Genomic DNA, 2,933 nt, shown 5'->3' with positions numbered 1-2,933 from the left:
AAATAATTTATTTTTTACATAAATTATATTGAATAAAAATAATTATTTATATATATATATAGTTTTGTATAAATACCGGTCAAAGTAATATATAAATAATATATGTTGCAATTATATTCATGTGATGCTGTAGTGGCATAGTGGGGAGAGTGTGTTGGTAAAGGTTTGGAATGTGGGATGGGTCGGTGGTTCAAATCTTGGGAATAGCAGAGGGTAAATTTTTTTTTTTTTTTTTTCTGAAATATGCTTTTGGCGACTAAAAACAGTGGTAGCCAAAAGATTGACTATTGGCGACGAAAAGCTTAGTCGGCAAATGTATAAATTAAAAAAAAAATAATTCACTATTGGCGACTAAAAGATTAGTCGCTAAATGTATAATTTTCAAATATGTAATTGACTATTGGCGACAAATTCTTTGGTCGCTGAAGAGTAAAACTTTGCCGACTAAAATTTTTTTAGTCGCCAATACCTCCGCCGACCATCTATTCACGACAAAACCGGCGACTAAAATATTTAGTCGGGGAAAGTGAAAAGTCAACTTTTGGCGACTAAAAAAGGACTTTTAAGGTGTTTTTTCTTATAGTGATTTGTGACGAATAATGTGTGGTACTTGCTACCTTAGCAACACTAATGTCATCAACACTAAAATGGATTTTCAAAAATTAAATGGATTAACATGGTATTGTCTCTAAAAACAAGGGTAGGTTACTTGCACAAGGTTATACCCAAATTGAAGGTATTGGCTATGATGAAACCATTGCCCCTGTTGCACATCTTGAGTCCATTTGATTGTTGCTTGTTATTGCTTCTCTTGGTTTTAAATTGTTCAAATAGATGTTAAAAGCACTTTCTTGAATGGCATTTTACAAGAAGACGTGTAAATGGAGCGGCCCAAAGGCTTTGAGGATCCACACAGTCCACACCATATTCATAGGTTCAAAAAGACATTGTATGGGCTTAACAAGCTCCTAGTCATTGTTCAAATTTATGTGGTTGACATTGTTTTTGGTTCCACCTTTGATCGTTAGTCTCAATATTTTGGGGAACAAATGCGTCATAAGTTTGAGATGAGTATGGAAGGTAAGTTGAGCTACTTCTTGGGACTCCAGGTACGTCAAGGCACTGATGGGATTTTCTTATCCCAAACCACCTAAGCCAAGGAGTTAGTGAAGAAGTTTTGTTTATCTGAAGCTAACTCCACTTGGAGCCCGAAGCTTAGTTTGGACACCACCAGTTCCGATGTTGATCCTACTTTATATCGTAGTATGATTAGTAGTTTGTTGTATCTTACTACTAGTCGACCTGATATTACATTTAGTGTTCGTTTTGTGTTCAATTATCAATCCTGTCCCAAGGAATCTCACTAATTAGCTGTAAAACACATCATTCATTATGTTAGAAGGGACAATAGAGTTTGATGTTTGGTATTCTCAGGAGACCAATACCGATCTCACCGCCTATTCTAGTGCAAATTGGGCAAGTAACATCATGATAGGAAGAGTACTTCTGATTGTTTTATTTGGGAAATTGTCTGGTTGCTTGGCATAGCAAAAAGCATAATTGCATTTCTCTCTCCACTGTTGAGACTGAGTACGTAGTTGTGGGTAGCTGTTGTGCTCAATTGTTGTGGATGAAACAAATGATACAAGATTATGGTATCACTCAAGGTACAATGATTGTGTTTTGTGACAACAAGAGTGCCATTAACATCTACAAAAATCCTGTCCAATATTCTTGGACCAAACACCTTGATATTCGTCATCACGTCATTCAAGATTTGGTAGAAAATGGGGTTGTGTCTCTAGATTTCATTCCTAGACTCTCACAACTTGCTGACTTGTTCACTAAGCCCTTAGATTCTTTTAGGTTTGAATCCCTTAGAAAGTCTATCAGCATGATCTCCTTGCATTAGTCATGTGAGTTGCATGTCATTCTAGTATTTCTCTTGATCAATTTTTTATCTAGAATTGACATTGTACATTTTTTTTAATTCTTTATCTTTTGTTTAAAAAAAAAATTGCATTTAGGATTTAATTTTGTATACTAGGGCATGGCATGTTTTCTTGATGTTTATATCTATTGGTGCATGCTTGTGTGATCACAGATCCATGTATATTTTTTATAAATTGGCCATATTAAATTATGGATTCTATGTATATTGTTTGATTTGTTGTCTGTACTGGTTCATGATATTATTGTGTTACATTCTTGAGCATATTTAGATGTTCTAACTTTTATCTTCTGAAATATATCTGCTCTTTGATGTCACCACACCTACACGGTGAGAGGTGTGATCTGAGACAATCCTGTGATAATCAGAAGTTTCTTTCGTTGATTCGGGAGGCCCTATGATCCATGACCTGATTGACCCATATTTGTGGCTTACCTTTGACCTTTACCCATTGCTTTCGGGTTTGCTTTCCTAAAGAAAAAAATCTTTTAAGTCTGTAGCCTTTTTAACTCAAGTTAGTACATTCTTAGGAGCATTTACACCTAGTGGCCTAAAACTATCTAGTTTGGGAGATATTGACCCAACACTGGCTACATGGGTTATTGTTGTAAAGTAATCTTGCGTCACTATAAAACAATTTCCACCGGCCTAAGAAACGGCCAAAGAGTAGAATGGAGGCTGCAAATCAAGATTGTGAAAAGTAGCAGCTGCAAATCAAGTATGTCGTTGGAAATTTGTTGCCTCAGCCGTAGTTGAATTTAATGCGTTCATATTGTTAGTTTTATCTATATATAGCCATTGTATTATGAGAGTTCAGAGTGTGGGAAGAAGAAAAGAGTTAGATAGTTTTTCCTCTCCTTAGTGTATCCTAAATATTTGAGTTAAATAATCTGTGTTTTCTAATTATACATTCTCTCTTTGTTTTTATTTTGTGAACCACCATAAGTTGGTTGCATCCCACTCCCACCAATAGTGGTATCAG

This window comes from Camellia sinensis, chromosome 4, assembly GCF_055761805.1.
Source record: "Camellia sinensis isolate YWXY chromosome 4, ASM5576180v1, whole genome shotgun sequence".
NCBI lineage: Eukaryota > Viridiplantae > Streptophyta > Magnoliopsida > Ericales > Theaceae > Camellia > Camellia sinensis.
Note: the sequence above shows the minus strand (reverse complement) of the source record.